Source organism: Castor canadensis, chromosome 6 (genome assembly GCF_047511655.1).
Source record: "Castor canadensis chromosome 6, mCasCan1.hap1v2, whole genome shotgun sequence".
Classification (NCBI taxonomy): Eukaryota; Metazoa; Chordata; class Mammalia; order Rodentia; family Castoridae; genus Castor; species Castor canadensis.
In genome coordinates this window covers 48087532-48105122 of record NC_133391.1, presented here as the reverse complement: position 1 = coordinate 48105122, position 17591 = coordinate 48087532, and the positions used below count along the sequence as shown (strand labels likewise).

The following is a 17591-nucleotide window of genomic DNA, read 5'->3' as shown; positions in this document are numbered from 1 at the left end:
TAACTGTGAATGCCAGTGTCTTTCAAAGACATAAGGGGAAGATATACATATGACAGGCATAAGAATAATTATGCATGAGAATTTAGAAAAAGACAGTATAAGAACCATTACAGCTTTTGTCTTGTTATTTTGTTCTTATTTTGTGGTTGGTACTCAGGGCCATGTGCTAACTAGGCAAGCATGCTACCACTTCACTTGAGCCACACCACTGGTCCTTTTGCTTTTATGTTGTTTTTGAGATGGGATCTTGCACTTATTCTCTCTCTCTCTCTCTGTCTCTCTCCCCCCTCCCCCCATCTTTTGGCCTGGACTGGCCTCAGATGGAGATGATCCCAAGTATTTGGGATTATAGGATTGATCCACCACACCTGACTTATTTTTAGATATAGGGTCTCACTGACTTTTGCTTGGGCTGACCTCAAAACACAAACCTTCCATCTATTCATCCACAGTAGCTGGGATTATAAGCATGTGCCACTACATTAGAGCTTTTAAAATTCTCAAGTTAATTTTTCAAGAAGAAATGATTACTTTGGAAACTTTAAAAATGGGAAACATTTAGGAGTGTGTAGATGAAAGGGTTAGGGATGTAGCTCAGTGGTAGAGTGCTTGCCCAGCATGCATGAGGTCCTGCGTGTGATCCAGCACCACACAAAAATGACTATCCCAGTGAGACTTATGGTCCATCTGCCACGAAAGAGCCCTGAGATGGCTGCTGGAGCAGAGCACTTGTGTGGAAGCAAAAATAAAGAGAAAGGCCTCCTGCTTAATTCTGTGCTACTCATTCACCTACAGTGCAGTGGGTTATTATAAATAAGTTATAGATCTATGGAATGTGTGGTACAGCAGTCAAGTGATGTTCTAAAAGAATGTAATGATGAGCGGGAAAAAGATATCCAATTATACCCATAGGGTTGTCTGAATTGTGGTTTTGTTTTGTCTCTTTACAGGACTGGGGTTTGAACTAAGGACCTTGCACTTGCTAGGCAGGCACTCTGTAACTTGAACCACCCCACCCAGATTGCATTTTAAAATGTATATGTTTATATACAAAATGAAGCAGAAGTACACAAAGTGTTAAAAATAGTGTGTGGAATAAGGAACATGTTTGGATTTTTTTTTTTTTTGCTGTTTGCATTTCTTTGTTTTCTAGTTATTTTCCAATGAAAATGTCTTGTGTGTTCAGAAAATAGGTCATGCTGTTAACAAAGTATTTTTGTTTCTAATATGATAGTGCTGATTTAGGGCCACCTGAAGAGAAATGCACAACTAACTACCCTGGGTGCTTCTACTTCAAAGATTCTCAGGTAACGTAAAATAGCATCCATGCATTTGGCAAATACGTATCCAAAAGGAACTATAGGAATGTAGTGTTTATTTTTTAAATTGTAAATAATACACCATGTATCATGTCCTCCCCTTAACTTGTGTCCTCGTATGTGTTGTCCTGTTCAGCACTAAGGTAAGCCCGAGACTACTGAATAGAGTTGATTTGAATATTTAGTATAAATCTGACTTTGAGAGCCAAGTGTGAGAAATTGTCCTGAAATGAGTCCTAGCTACCAGCAACCTGAGAGATTTTTAATCTATGGAGACTCATGAGGGATTGTGCAGACATTACTGTGGTAGCCTTCTTGGCTAGGCCTCTTGCAGGATACCCTGGCCACCTCAATCCAGTGTTCCACCAGGCTTGATCTGAGTCCTTCATGCTCTGGTCTCCCAGGGAGGTTGTGATGACAGAGGAAACCATGGCGTCAAACTGATTGATGGTGGTGCGGGTGGTGGATGCTAGGTAATTCTTGCGCTTTATGTCCCACTGACCAGATGGAGTCTGGGCAGTAGTAGGGCACCACCTTTTTGAGCAGCACTTCTGCTTGAATTACACGTGGACAGAGACTGGGATAGACCAGTTACAAACATGTGACACATCTTTGTCACATGCATGTAGGTTTGTTACACAAACACGTACAATTAATCCAGCACTCAGTGGATGACCACAGTCACTGCAGGGTTCACTCACTGCTTCCTTTCCTGAAGGTGCTGGTTCCTCAGAGGATTGGTCTCCAAAAGCAGTTTTCACTTAGTGCTTCCCTGTCCCTAGAAGCACAGAAGAGACACAGGGGCCTTGAACACATGAGCCCAATCGCAGCCTCGTCACCAGCTCCTGCCTTTCCTTGGTGCCTAGGATCAAGACATAGATGACCTCATTTGTCACCTGTGCCAGGATTTCAGAATCAAGGGTGAGTCGTGAGATAGCTGCCCACACTCCTTTTATGAGTGGGACAAGGAGAATCCACATCAAGGTATTGTGTAGGCAGGTTAGCAATGGGTGTTGGAATTCCAGGAAAGGAGGCTAAGTGTATGACTAGCAACTGGGTAGCTCTTTGAGAGGGAAAAGAGAAGTTGTGGTCACCTTGGGGAGACCCTGGGATTAGGATGAATGTGTGTGCATGTATTTTTGCCTCAGTGTGTGCATCTATGTGTGGGTATAATCACGCATGTGCACATGAACTTCTGTGACAGCATTCGTACTTATCTGCATCTGTTTGCAAATGTGTAAGCGTCTCTGTGTGCACATGCATTTGTGCTCATATAAGCCATTGTGAGTCTGTGTGCATTTGTCTCTGTGTACACACTTTTGATTTTCTCTAGATAAAGCCAATGAACTCAAGTCTATGTTAACTTGGGGTTCTCTGGTTTTGCTTAGAGTCCGTGTATGGCTATCTAGTCCAGCCTGGATATGAACTTTGATACTCCCAGCCTCATCCTCCCTAGTTTTGAAATTATAGTTGTGCAACACCACATCCAATCTATATTCCATTCTTATTGCTTCCCTTCTTCTAAATTTCCCAACGCTCATTTAGTGCATTACCTACATGAATGAACTGCCTCAAAGTGTCACAGGAAATACAGGTACTAGACATGATGAAAAACTGATAACATCCTGGGAATTAGATGCTAGGATGATCCCCCAGGGAGCAATCAGGAAGACTGGGAAGGTCCTGAGATCCCTAATGCTCTGCTGAGAGTCACATACTTGGTTTAATTAATGAAGGGGCCATCTCTGACCCCAGCTCTGTGTCCTCAATATTGGAACAGTGACGGTACCCAGACCACTGGGGTAGGCTGTGTGAGTCACACTATTGCCAACCTATGACCTAGACTTGGGGGTGGGGGTGCACCATCCTACTAGACCTTGGGGAGGGCTTGTCTGAAGAAGAGTTTCAGTTGTGAGTACACCAGAGAAGCCCTCACTTCCTGGATGATGGACCATAGAATGTTGAACCCTGATGACCAGATGCCCACATTCCAAACACACTAGCCAGATCATTTTTCTAGAGACCATGTAGTTAAAAGAACACTCTCTTGCTGTCTCCCACTGTGTGGAGGTTCAGGCTGCAAGAGAGCCCAGAGTGGAGGCATAGACCATATCAAGTGATACTGGGTCAACCCTCAACCAAGATGCTTCTGGAGAATTTACCAAAGGACCTCAAAGAGGACACAGAGCAGGCCAGGGCAGGCAATGGTAGGTCACCTCAACCACTTTGATCCCCTACAGATAACACCAGCGTGTGTGTGTGTGTTTGTGTGTGTAATACTCGTAGTGTCACAGTGTATTAATTTCTTTGCTCTTTCTAATAAATTCTCATACTACATACTATTTCATATTCATTGAGCATATCCACTCTTTAGGCATGCATAAGACTCCTTGAATCAAAATCTCTCTTTAACACTGTGGGAATGAATGGAATGCACCAGGGTGTCCTGTTGCTCAGTGACTTCTGGTCTTGTTCAACATGGCTATTTAGTAGATAGAAGTTAAGAAATTCACTTACTAGATAACAATTAGGATATCATCACTTTGTGTGTGTGTGTGTGTGTGTGTGTGTGTGTGTTATATCTCTTGTTCAATTTGCCATCACTGATTGCTAGAAGTTAGGTTAGTTCCTGAAGTCACTTTGAGGAACAGCCTTGAGTCGCTCTTGACTTTATGTGTTCAGTTCCATGAATGAAAGGTGTAGTGTTTTGTCCATGAGAGAATCTTTGTAGAAATGAATGTTCTTCCTGAGTGCTTCATGGTATTCCATACTTTCTGGTGTTCCTGAAAGCTGCTGTTCACTGGAGAGATGGTAACAATTTCACTGACTAGGGAATATTAAGCATTCCTTGACTACACCCTGTGTGTGCCGGTGTATTTCTCAGATCAAAGTGAATTAATTTCTTTGTCAACATGAAGTGAATTCTTGTGGTCACTTTGAAGCTCTTGGCAGCCAGTGTGTGCGTTTGTGTGTTTTGATGGAGTTAGGAACACAGAAGCCTGGAAACACAACTCCCTGGTTCCCAGTGTACTATATTTTTCCTCACATAAGGGAATGACCTCCCACATGATGGGAGATGTAGTTCTGGGAGGGAAATTGCCTCATCCAATGTAGAGGGAGCTTTCCTTGCTGATGGAAGTGCAAAGGCCTTGATGTGTTTTTGTACTTACCACCAGAAACACTTCCTGATCTCCAAAATGCAGGTTCCAGATTGGGAGTTCTTTGGAACAGGACAGAAATGTCATCCCACTTGAACCTTGAACAAGCTGATGAGGGAACCTGGAGGAGAAAAGCAATCCTCAGATCAGAAGATCTTGCCAGGAAACTGCCACACAAGTGGCTGGAGCTGGGAGGGGGCAGGGCCTAGAGGGACTGCTTATGCAGTCTGACCAATCAGAAAAGCCTTGGTGGTGATGTCACAGTGGGCTCACAGCCCCTGGAACTTGAAGAGTCCTGAGGAAGCTCCTGCCTGGCCTGTTGCTATGGCAGCCCAGCCAGCCAAGCAGGAAGAAGCTGGAGGAAGGTGCCCCTGTCTTGTGTGGAAGACTTCTCAGTTAAGTGGGGCCTAGGGAAACAGGGCAGGGACAGGAGGAGCACATGGGTGACATTAGCACGACAGGATTGGAGCATGCCTTTCTTCACCTGCTAGCCTAAGCTACCATACCCCACGGTCTGGAGTGTCCACAGGCTTTTGTGACCTTTTTGGGCCTGGAACTCACCGAGCAGAACAGGCTGCCCTGGATCTCACTGTGGTGTACAGGTGGCGTTGATTTTAGGGGCTCACCCTGAACAGCCAGTCTCACAGTGTGCTGCTAGTGGACTGGCAAGGGAGGAAGGAGGTTACTCAGAGGCCCAGCCACGTGTTGCTATGCCATCACTTCTTCTCTGGCCTGCAGGTTACATTACACCATGGCAACGAATGTCTGAAGAAATTACCCTGGTTCACCAGTGATTCCTGGTATTTATGAAGTTTTGGTGCTGCTGAAAGGTACTTTATTTAGATGAAAGCCCAGAAATTCACTTACACCAGAATACTTAATATTCATGGGACATAGCCATGCTGTGGGTGTGTTTGTGTGAGTGTGTGTGCGTGGGTGGTTGTAAAATATTTCCTGTATCAGTGTCTGTTAGGTACTCTGTCCCACATAATGCAACTCAGCAATGCTCCCTGGAAGTCACTAACTACAGGTTTGGCTCAACCTTGCTATTGCGAAGATCAACCCTAACATATTATCTGAGGAGGAAATATTCAGCATTCATTGAATATGCCCAGTATATATCCGGGTATCCTGATACATGTGTCCATGTGCGTCATTGGCTTGCTAAAAATGATTCCAATTCCAGTGATCACTTCAGGCATAGATTCTGGTGGATTAGGGTTTCCTTCCTCATTGGCATAGAGGTGGTAGTATGTCTTCTTTCCAAGAACATTGGTGGAAATGATGTCACTTCACGTGGTTTTCTATGTTTGATGCTTTTTGAAGTCATGAGTTGAGGACGAGTTCATGAGCCCCGGCTGCCTTACCATGTATGTACCATTTCAGAATTTTTTATCAACACTCCACCAAATGCACTGGTAGCATTTTTGCAGAGGCTATAGATGCTTTCTTCCACAGGAGGTATCAAGATGCCCCTAGTCTCCCAGTGCAAGCCCCTAAGGTTTGTGGAACAGTCTTGGATGCCCCCAGTAGTTAGCAGATGGAACTGCCATCTACCATCTATTAGTTACCTATAGCTGTGTAAAAGATTTCTCCAACATTTAGCATAGTAAACAAAAAAATTAATTTACCCATTTTCTGTGGGTCAGGAGTTTGAGAACTGCCCAGTTGAGCGAAAGTGACCTAAAATATTAATAACATATTAGAACCCAAACTGACCTTATATATCATTTAGAACAACCCTCTTATGTTGTAGGGAAATCTATGCAGAGAGTTTGAATATTTACCTGTGCTGGTGCAGATATTGTCAGAGGTGTTTGGAACATAGAGCTCTATTGCTCATATCTGCTGTTGGCTGATGTCAGTGCTATAATGTTTGTGAGGAGGTACGAGGTCATCAGAACTAACATGCACAGTATCCACTTAGCATAATAAGTCAAATAGGTGTGAGTTTGTAGAAAAACTGGCCAAATAAGTGTGGTTGCATAGCTTGTGTCTCTTAAATTCAGTAAAATGAACACAATAATTTAAAAAGATTTTTTACATTACTGAGTTTTAAAAAATTATTTTGGGGGGTACATTGTGAAATTTACAAAAGTTCTTATAATATGCCATAGTTGAATTCATCCCTCCATTATTCTCCTTTATCCTCCCTCCCCCATTTCTGGAATAGTTTCAACAGGTCTCATTTTTCCATTTTCATACATGAGTATATAGTATTTACACCTTATTCACCTGCAACACACTTTCCTTATATCTTCACCCCCACCCACACACACACAAGTTACCAACTCCCTAGACAGGACTTGTTTTCCCTTCCTGTTCTCCATGTTTGAAAACAAGCTATTTTTATTTTTGGTGTGGAGGGCAGAACTGGGGCTTGAGGTCAGGGACTATACCTTGAGCCAGTCCATCAGCCGTTTTTTTTTTTGTGCTAGGTGTTTTTGAAATAGGTTCTTACATACTATTTGCCCAACCACGATCTTCCTTATCTCTTCCTCCTGAGTCACAGGGATTACAGTCATGAGCCAATGGTGCCCAGCACATTTTTGTTTCATTAAAATAGTTATACAGGATGTTTCACTGTGACATTTCCATATATATGTATTCTAACATGAATTGGTTCATTCCCTCTATTTTTTGCCTTTCTACTTTATTCCCCTTCTTATGGTAATTTCAAAAGGTTTAATAATTCTGCATTCTTGTACAAAAATTACAACCACCATATTGACCCCCTTAACATTTTCCTTTTACCCTCGCTCTCTCATAAGTAAGCTCCCCTTAGTGAGACCTGTTCATAATATTGCTTGTATGTGTATCAGGTCTCTAGTCCATGTGTGAGAGAAAACATCTGGCCTTTGGTTTTCTTAACCTAATTTCACTTAAGTTGATGTTCTCAAGTTCCATCCATTTACCGGCAAATAATAAAATTTCATTCTTCTTTAAGGCTAAATAAAATTACATCATGTATAAATGCCACAATTTTTGATCCACTTATCAGTATTGAGGCATCTTGGCTGTTTCCATATCTTAGCTGTTGTGAATAATGCTGCAGTAACAAGGATGTGCAGGAGGCTTTATTGTAACCTGACTTACATTCCTTCGGGTATATCCCTATGAATGATAATGCTGAATCATATGGCAATTCTACTTTTAGTTTTGAGGAGCCTCCATACTGTTTTCCATACTGGTTGTACTGATTTCTATTCCCACCAACTGCATATGAGGGTTCCGTTTTTTAGACATCCTTGAAAACATTAGTTGTTTGTATTCTTGATGATAGCCATTCTAACGGGACTGAGGTGGAATCTTGACATGGTTTTGATTTGCACTTCCTTTATGGCCAGGGATGGTGAGCATTCTTTATGTAGTTGTTGGTCACTTGGACTTCTGCCTTTGAAAAAGCTCTGTTCAGTTCATTTGTGCATTTCTTCCTTGGGTCATTGGTTTTTGGGGAGTTTAGTTTTTGAATATATTCTCGATACTAATTCCCGTCAGATGTATAGCTGGCAGTTTTCCCCCATTCTTTGGGTGGCCTCTTCATTCTTGTGACTATTTCTTTTGTTGTTCAGAAGCATTTTAGTTTCATGTAGTCCCATTTGTCAATCCTTTCTCTTAGTTACTGAGCCATTTGAATTCTATTTAGAAAGTCATTGTCTATTCCTATTAGTTCCATTATATCTTGCACTAGATTCTGAGTTTCAGGTATTATTATGGTCCTTAATCCATTTTAAGTTGATACTTGTACAGGGTGAAAGACATGAAACTAGTTTCAGTTTGTGCATGCAGACATCCAATTTCCCAAGCAACATTTGTTGAAGAGCCTGTCTCTTCTCCATCATATGGCTTAGGTGCCTTTGTCAAAAATCAGGTGGGCATTGCTGTGTTGATTTATACCTATGTATTCTATTCTGATTCACTTAATCTGCATGTCTGTTTTTGTCCCAGGTACTGAGGATTTGAACTCAGGGCATCTTGCTTCCTAAGTAAGCACTTTACCACTTGTGCCATGCCCCCAGCCCATGTTGCTTTAGTTATTTTTCAGATAGTGTTCTTATGCTTTCCCTGGACAGCCGCTGACCATGATCCTCCTACCTTGGCTCTTATATGTTGCAATTACAGGTGTTGACCATCATGCCCAAGTTGTTCTTTGAGATGGAGCCTTCATAACTTTTTGCTCAGGTTGTCTTAGAACTATGATCTTCCCATCTGTACCTCTCAGGTAGCTTGGATTACAGGCATAAGTCATTGTGCATGACCCCAAAATAGGGCCTTTTTTAATGAAGTGAATTCAGTCTATTACTGACTCCAAAGATAATCTTCTCATTATGACATTTGAGTGAAAACACTGAAATCTCAATTCAGGGTGCTTCATGGAGGGTATATAAATTTGGCCAAGGTAATAGGACCTTATTTCCTGAATTCTCAAGTTGTGGAAAAGAATGACAACTGTAGGCTTAATTTAAGTGGGCTGTGATAGAAAAGATGGAGCTGATACTCATGCAAGGGCTTTGAGGTTAGGGTGCTATAAGGGGAGTAGTGACCTGTTAGTACCACAGGCAGGATTGAAATAGAGAAACAGTATGTAGAAGTCAGCTTTCCAGGGACTGAACAGAATGTACAAACTACAGGCAGAGGGAAGGACACCACAATAAATCCCAGACTTCCAGTTAACAGGGTGATCTGCCTATTTCAATGGGTAAGAAGCCAAGATCTAACATGGACTCACACACACTCAAATTAGAGATACGATACACATCCAGAACTTTTACTTCCTCTTTCCTTCCCCCACCCTTCCACCTTAGAAAACTTTCTATTGAGATAAATAATCCTTTAAAGTAAATTTAGTTGCTTTCAGCATATTGTGAGAGCTTGGCAGCCTCCACCACAGTAAATGTTAAGACACTTTCTTCTGCTCAGAACTGTCACCTGTAGTTCCTCCTCTTTTCACAGAGCCGAAACCAACCACTAATCTATTTTTTCTCTGTTTATTTCATTTTGGAAATGTCACATAAATGGAACAACATAAAATGTGATCTCTGTTTCTCACTTCTTTCATTTAGCATGTTTTCAAGTTTCATCCATGTTGTAGCATGTGTCAATACTTTTTTTGGCTGAATAATATCCCATCGTGTGGATATACCACGTTTTTTGTTTTGGTGTGTCTGGGGTTTGAACTACCTGGAGCACCAGGACAGCCTGTATCTGCACATCACTGGTAAACCTGTCACCTGTACCCTGCCTGCAGCCCCAGACACCACACTCCTTTCCTAGATCCAGGCTCCCTAGAGCACCCTCCTCCAACTTCTGGAGTTTCTAGCTGCCTTTGCTATAGAGCTGTAACTTTATCTTTTGTGCACCTTCTTCTTCCTGGTGGTGGGCCCAAGGGTCTCCTTTCTAAATTGCAGACATCACAAGTGCAGTTCTGCCCTGCACATTTTCCTGACTTGTGCACACATGCTCCATTTTCCCTCATGTGCCTCTGAGCCAACAATCTGCTCACACTCCATCCTCCATGGTTCATTCCCCAAGGTGCAAAGCATGCCTGAAACCAAAGCTACCCTCTCTGTGGGTGGCCAAAGCCCCACTGCTCCATGGGATTGAATACCATATGTCCCAGGCCAGGCTTGGAGGTGGGAGTCCCCTGGCCCTGTCCTTCTTCCTTCCCCAGCACACACACTGTGCTCTCTGGATAATTCCTGGGGAATCCATGTCCCCCCCACCCACCCACCCACCTGCTCCATGAAGGAAGGTGTCCCATTGTTTACATTTGCACCATCAGCATGCTGAATGCCCGGAGTTGTCACTTGTGAGAAACGCCAGCCAGACAGCCAGAGCGGGTAGAAAAGCAATCCAAGGTAGTGGATTGATTAGAGCTGGTTGTGCAGTTCTTGAATTCCAATTAATCCAGTTTTGCAGCTGTTGGGTTTGCCATGATTTGTGAGGATGTGTGAATTCTGTGGAATGATGTACATGGAAATGCTTTGTCAACCTGTAGCTACCTGCCATGGAAAAGGAATTTGCAGGTTTCTGTAGACCATGTGGGATCGTGTTTTCTACCTCCAGCCTTTGGTAAACCAGGAAGGCTGGAGTGGAGAGTATGTTAATTTAGGAAGGGGTTGTACAAACACAGAAACTTAGTAAAAAGTATACTCTGGGTTGATGACAATCTGAAAAGTAAGGCCCCTTTTATAGGAAGGTAAAAGTAGAGGGAAGAGAATTGAGGAAGGATGAGGACAAGGGCAGGGTGGCCCTACATTCATATCCCTGGATGGCACATACACAGGGTCCAAGGTACAGGGGTGGCATTGCAGGAGTTGAAGGCAGCTTGCTGAGGTGAGAATCTTGGTCCTTCCATGGATGGGTGGTGATAGGGACTACATATTCCTTCTGCTTTCTGTTACTTCTTTCTTCTTAAAGAGATCTTTGTTTAATGACATTTAAATACACAATGAAATTTTATGTAGCCATGAAGAAGAACAAAATGTTATCATTCGCTGGTAAATGGATGGAATTGGAGAACATCATTCTGAGTGAGGAGAAACCAGCATTGAACCCCTGATGAGACACATTCCCTGGAGTGATTGGGTCTACTACCTTGTGGTAAGTTGATGATGGATGTAGCAGTGTTGTTACTGAAAAAGAAACTTCCTTTGCATAAAAATTTGCCTTCTGGAACCCTCATACACTGCTGGTGGGAATGTAAGCTAGTGCAACCACTCAGGAAAACAATATGGAGGCTTCTTAAAAAACTAAACATAGATCTGCCATACGATCCAGCAATCCCACTCCTAGGGATATACCCAAAGGAATGTGACTCAGGTTACTTGAGAGGCACCTGCACACCTATGTTTATTACAACACTATTCACAATAGCCAAGTTATGGAAACAGCCAAGATGCTGCACTACTGACAAATGGATCAAGAAAATGTAGTATTTATACACAATGGAATTTTACTCAACCATGAAGAAGAAGAAAATCTTATCATTCGCAAGTAATGGATGGAATTCAAGAACATCGTCCTGAGCAAAGTTACCCAGGCTCAGATGACCAAAAATCATATGTTGTCTCTTATATTCAGACTTTAGACCTATGGCAAATACAGCAATGTGGTTGAACTTGGGTCACATGATAAAGGGAGAGCACATGCGGGAGGTATGGGGATAGGTAAGAAACTCAAAACTTGAAAGAATTTGGTGTCCCCACTGCAGAGGAGCTAATACAGTAAACTTAAAGTGACAGAGGTCAATATGGGACGGTGAATGGGAAGTAGTGAAGAGGTCAGGTAGACATGAATCAACTCAGGTTGTAATACACTTATACATGGAATCAATACTAGGAATCTCTCTATATAGCTCTCCTATACGGAGCAAAAATGCTTTGTCTTTCTTATTATTGCTTATGTCTTCTCTTCAACAAAATTGGAGGAAAGGGCAGAGCAGGTTCTTCCTGGAAGCAAAGGGGAGTGGCTGGGAGAGGGAGGGGTTGGTAAGCATGGGGGAGAAATGACCCAAACAATGTATGCACAAATGAATATATCAATAAAGAAAAAAATTTGCCTTTCCTATAGATACTGCTTCTGCCCAAGCTGTATCTGTGGACATAACCCAGTGACTTACCTGTCCTCGTGGTATTCTGTACAGCATGGTTACTGGTCAAGAAACTCCCTTACCTGCAAATTACTTGTGGCAACAGCCCATGCTCATGGAGTTTACCATCTTATCATGTTCCTTACCATCTTGAATATAGTAATGGCCTTTTGATAATTCAGAGACATATCTGTAATCCTAGTTAGTCAGGAGGCAGAGAACAGGAAGACTGAGGTTCAAAGCATTTCCATGCCACTAGTTTAGGAGACTCTATCTCAAAAATAGCCAACACAAAAAAGGGCTGTCAAATCGGCTCAAGTGGTAGGGTGCCTGCCTAGCAAGCATGAGACCTTAATTTCAAACTCGAGTACCACCAAAAAAAAAAAAAAAAACAGAGACAGAACTTTGTTGGATAAGGAAAAATTTCTACAGGAGGCTGTCTCTATCCAATAGGTGGTGGAATGTCTGCCATTGCCAAGACTTAAGGGATGGAAATGGAAATTCTACCTGTCCCTATTACCCCTTGTCAGCTACTGGCAAAATTTTTGCTTCTTGTTCTCTTGACAATGTGCTCTGCTGGTTTAGAGGTCTTAGGTTTTTGTTGTTTTTTTGTTTTTCTGGTTGTACTAGGGATTGAACTCAAACCTTCTACAATTTAACCCAGGCTCTTGGTCCTTATATTTCATTTTTTTTTTCAGAAAAGGTCTCATCATTTCCTCAGGCCAGCTCTGATCCTCTGCCTCCTGAGAAACTGGGACCAAGGGATGTGCTACCACACCCAGCTTTGTTTGCTTGGTATTTCTTTTTCGTCACTGGGATTTGAACTCAGGACTTCACACTTGCTAGGCAGGCACTCTACCAGATGAACGATGTCTCCATTCCTTTTCGTTGTGGTTATTTTTGAGGTAAGTATTTTTGCTCAGGCCAGCCTGGACCATGATATTCTTCTATTAAGGTTCCCGCTATCCCTGGGATGACAGTTGTAAGCCACCATACCCAGCATTTTTCCTTAAGATAGGGTCTCACAAACTTTCTTGCCCTGGATGTCCTGCAGCCACAATTCTCCTAATCTCAACCTCCGTAGAATTACGGAGTAAGTCACCAGCACCTGGCTTCCAGCTTGTTTTTGAGACAGGGTCTCAATATCCTTTGCCCAGATTGGCCTCAAACTGCAATCCTCCTACTTCCACTGCCTTGGTAGTTGCCCTACAGGTCTTAGTTTGTTGGTCCTGGAGGTTGTAGTCAGGGCCTTGCATGGCTAGGCAGATATTCTATCACTTGAGCCACAGCAATTATTTTTACGTTGGTTAGGTTTTTGTTTGCCTTTTTTTTTTTTTGGTGGTACAAATGATGAACATGATCAGGTCTTTGACAGTTGCTAGGCAGATGCTCTACCACTTGAGCTAAGCCTCCGACCTGCTTTAGTTTTTGAGATAGGGTCTCTCTTTTTGCCCATGCCAACCTGAGACTCTGTCCTCCTATTGGTGTCTCCCCATGTAGCATGAGAAGACAGATGCATGCCATTGGTTGAAATAAGACCTTGCTAACCTTTTCCTAGGCTCACCTCGAACTGCAATCCTCATGATCTCCACATCACTAATAGTTAGGATTCCAGGTGTGAGCCACCATGCCCCAGCCTTGAGTCTTAGATCCAAAAGAAGGAATTTTTCTACCAGGTGATATCACAGTGATTCCATTGAACTGGATGTTGCCAGCATGGGCAAATAGTTCATGTGACCTTGTGACGAAAATAACCAGAGAAAAATAGACTGGAGGTATGGCTCAAGTGTAGAATGCCTGCTTTACAAGTTTAAAGTCCTGAGTTAAAACCTATGTAGCCCCCCCCCAATACACACACAAATGAATGTGTGCTTTTAGGTTACTTTCAGCCATTGATACATTGAAGGCATATCTCTTATTTATAATAACAGGATAGAAATGTTAATAGTACACATTCACATTTCCTTGATCATAGGATCTGAGGACATTCCTATTAGTTGGGTCCACTAATGAAAATGAAATTGCACTGTAGGTTAAACAGAGAAATTTTAGTGTATTGAAGTTCTAACCTTTCATTAAAAGTGTTACCAGAAAGTACAATGAAACACTGGCTGAGGGTGAATTCCCAAGGAAGACAGACTTGGAAATGTCCCTTCCCCAAATCTGATTTCCTTCTTCATTAGAGCAGTGGAGACCCAGGAGTTTCCTGCTTGCCCTGGCTGGATCTGGTCTGCAGCCAATGCGACCTATCAGTGTGCATGTGGGGCACAGATGATAGGCAGCAAGTGCCATGAGCATGAAGAGGGAGTGGTGAGGGGTGCAGTAAAGCCATGCAAATACTTACAGGAAATGTGGCTCATTGTGAACCTGGGGGTACTGGGGGTTGAGCAGGGCAGTTATGTCTAGACAAGGCCATGGCTGTGGTGTTGCTGACCAAGTTCATTCTGGGTATGTGCTGTAGATAGATCCCCACAGTATCTTCACACTTAAGCCATTTGAAAGTCCTGTTTCTCTTTGTAATTATTTTATTTTATTTTTTTGGTGGAAGCTCTGGGGTTTGAATTTAGGACCTTTTATTGCTAGGCAGGTTTTTTGCCATTTGAACCACTTTACATGCTACTCCTCAGAGGAGCCTTTTACGTGAAGATATTGAGAAGACTTTGCCCATTGTATAGCCTCTTGCCAGTGGCTCACACCTGTAATCTCAGCCAAGAGGATTAGGAGGCTGAGATCAGAAGGATCTTGGTTCAAATCCAGCCCTGGGCAAATAGTTCCAAAATAACCAGACAAAACAGACTGGTGATGTGCATCAGGCAGTGGAGTGCTTGCTTTGCAAGCTGAAGTCCTGAATTCAGATCTCAATCACCTCCCCACCCCCAGAAACAGGTATTGCAGTGTTTACTTAATATGAAAGTAAGAAAACTGGCTTTTTGAGGAGGTGTTGGGGATCAAACCCCGGACCTCACACATGCCAGGGAAGTGCTCTACCACTGTGTTGGACCTTCAGTTCAATTTCTTAGTTTTAAAGTGTATTTTATTTTTTTCTTCTTGGCAGCACTAGGGTTTGAACTCAGGGTGCTTTTACTGCTTGAGGCACTCCACCAGACAAGTACATTTAATTTTTCGAATTAAAAGAAAATAACATTAAGTTCCCATACTTTCATACCTCAACACCAATGTTATGAATCTTCCATGTCCTTTAATGAAGAAATTCTCCTGAATCATTTGAAACCTAACCCAAAGAGGTTCCTCATGGCTCTTTAAGCAGGAGTTGCCTACCTCCTTGGAGCTCTCTGTGTACTCTTGTTATTACAGTCAATGTTGCTGTGTAGTCTGCATAGTTAGTTGAAGAATTTGAGGACTATTCTTCATATTGTCCACATTCCCTACCCTTAGCACAGTTCCTTGTTTTGAGTACACCTTATTAAATGTTATGTGTACTGTTTATGTTATATCTTAGATAAGAAAGCTTGAGCTCAGCTCAGTGATTCTCATAGAATGTTACTGAGTTCATGACTTTGACACCTACCAGGTTGGTTGCTTCCAAGTCACAGTCCCTCTCTTCCAGAGATTTCAGGACGGTCTACAGGCTTGAGATGAAGGTGAGCATGCCTTAGGAATGCCAAGGAAGGGAAGGGTCTGGGAAGTGAAGTCTTTACTCACTGTGAAAGGAGTTGACTGGTGAAGTGAGGGGCAGGGCGGTTGCTCTGTACAGACTAGCCTGGACAAGTGCACAAAGGCATGGCAAAGTGTGACTCATTTGGAACAGTGCAGGTCCCTGCCTCAGGCTCAAGCCTAGGAGCCAGTAGGTAATTGGTGGGAAACAACGGATAGGATGGGGCTACTTAAACCCAAGAGGTCTGGTCTAATCTGAAGACAGTTGGGGAGTCATCCATATGTGGGAGACAGTCACATATTCTTTGTGAAGGAACAAGGCAGTGGTGTTCATGACAAGGTTGTAGCCATGAGCTAGAAAGAAAGGAGAGGGGCTCAGGAGAGATGGGTCTGGGCTGTTTGTGCGTAGATTTTCATGATCCTTTTGCTGATGTTTTTAAAGAAAGTGACCCAACTGCATTAAAACTGAGCATGAGCTTGCATAAACAGGAACTTATGTGCATCCCACAACCCCCAAGTACAGGAAACTGAAACAGTACAGATGTGAGCCTGACTTTGTTACACTGTGTTATATGCTGTAATAGTCTCCCATGTGCAAGCTGTTCATCATTTAACACTTAAATTTAGAATGTGAGTTTCACACCAGTAGTAACTCAGACATTGCCACAATAAAGACATGAAATCGCAAAGGAAACAGGTGAGTTTGAAACCAAATATATGCTTGTGATTAGGAGGTTGTAGCCAAATCTTTTAAACTCAGTTAAATCTAGTTCATATTTACATAATATATATGAGTAGTCATATACAGCTATATATAATGCGTAGATAAATTTATATATATATATGCATATAATATCTATATATTTACATAGTATATTTTTTATAGTTTAAATTTTATATTGCCAAGCAGAAAATGTTAGTTTCTCATAAAATTTTTCTAAAGATTTCTCCCCATAAAGCTTGAAATTTGGGATCAGTCTCAGAACTATCTTCCTTGAAAATTAGGCACTAAAAATATATTATACAGTTATAATTTAAAATTCATGCTACCCACTTTTGTTTTTTGGCAGTACCTGGATTTGAAGTCAGGGCTTTGTGCTTTGCTAGTCAGGTGCTCTTCCACTTGAGTCACAACACCAGGAGTCTGTGTTAGTTACTTTTCAAATAAGATTTTATTTATGCCCAGGCTCCTTGCACCAACATTCTCCTATTTACACTTCCCATGTAATTTTGGGATTACAGAAACATACCACCATACCTAGCTGTTGGTTGAGATGGGGTCTTGGGACCTTTTTGACTGAGCAGACCTTGAACCAAAGTCCTCCCAATCTCTGCCTCCTGAGTAGCTAGAATTATATATATGGACAATTATTTCCAACTATGGTACCCATTTTATAAAGACAAAGCATAAGAATATATAAATGTAAGGGGGTAATTGGTAAGTACAAATCTAAACACCAGGTTGTTTATCATTAAGAACTCAGTGTAAAAATTAGATTGTGCTTGACAGGAAAGATTATTTGGTTCTAAGCTGTAGCAGCTTCTTTTCATAGATTCTTGAAAGTTCTGCAATGCCAACAACTTACTTAGACATAAGGAGATAATTTGCATTTCTGTACATTTAGGTTAGTTACAGAAACCTGTAAAACATTTAATCTTTTACTCACATCTTTAAGTAAAGGAAACTTGTATTTGTTTTGTGGTAAAGTAGATGTCCTTCAGTATGTAAATATGAAAGAAATAGAAGAGTTGGAGATAAGAAGGGAAATAAAGGGTATTTGGACATACTAGGAATCCAGTAAGGTCATTTGACATTTATGTATATTTGATTTCATACGTAGTTCCTGGCTCATAACTCCCTCCCCAAGGCAGTTCATAGAAAATAAAGCTATACTCTCCCACTGCCTT

General features: G+C 42.0%; 1 long non-coding RNA gene across 4 annotated transcripts in view; it reads left to right on the top strand.

Annotated features, from left to right (window-relative positions):
* Positions 1–17591, top strand: part of LOC141424108 (uncharacterized) — a 31995-nt gene that overhangs the window by 1166 nt on the left and 13238 nt on the right. The window contains exons 2-7 of one of the 4 annotated variants that reach the window (XR_012448971.1): positions 1235–1307; positions 2038–2240; positions 4496–5307; positions 10945–11080; positions 12767–12973; positions 15601–15670. This is a non-coding gene — a long non-coding RNA (uncharacterized lncRNA). The remainder of the gene's footprint in view (positions 1–1234; positions 1308–2037; positions 2241–4495; positions 5308–10944; positions 11081–12766; positions 12974–15600; positions 15671–17591) is intronic. The other 3 variants (XR_012448972.1, XR_012448974.1, XR_012448973.1) reach the window with 3 other exon arrangements.